The following is a 342-nucleotide window of genomic DNA, read 5'->3' as shown; positions in this document are numbered from 1 at the left end:
GGAGGGGATGGGATCCATGGGATGGGATCCATGGGATGGGATGGGATCCATGGGATGGGATGGGATCCATGGGATGGGATCCATGCAATGGGATGGGATGCCCGCAGTGGGGAGCTGAACACGGCTCTGGTGCTGGCTCTAACCTCAGCCCACATCCCTGAGCCCCAGGGAGCTCAGAGAATGGGGTACAGCCCTTCCAGCCTCCTCGCCGCACCCCAAACCTCCTCAGGGAGTCAGGAGCAATCTCTGCGCCTCTCTGCTCCTGCAGAGGCTGGGGGGATGCAGGGGTGTCCCACAGGCTCGGAGGAAATCCGGAGGGTGTAAAAAAAGGGATGGGGGAGG

General features: G+C 62.0%; 1 protein-coding gene across 1 annotated transcript in view; it reads left to right on the top strand.

Annotated features, from left to right (window-relative positions):
- PLXDC1 (plexin domain containing 1) overlaps positions 1-342 on the top strand; it is a 23,100-nt gene that overhangs the window by 3,432 nt on the left and 19,326 nt on the right. The window lies entirely within an intron of this gene.

Source organism: Corvus brachyrhynchos, unplaced genomic scaffold, assembly GCF_000691975.1.
Source record: "Corvus brachyrhynchos isolate BGI_N302 unplaced genomic scaffold, ASM69197v1 scaffold30, whole genome shotgun sequence".
In the NCBI taxonomy this organism is placed as follows: Eukaryota; Metazoa; Chordata; class Aves; order Passeriformes; family Corvidae; genus Corvus; species Corvus brachyrhynchos.
Note: the sequence above shows the minus strand (reverse complement) of the source record. Positions and strands in the feature narration are given on the sequence as shown.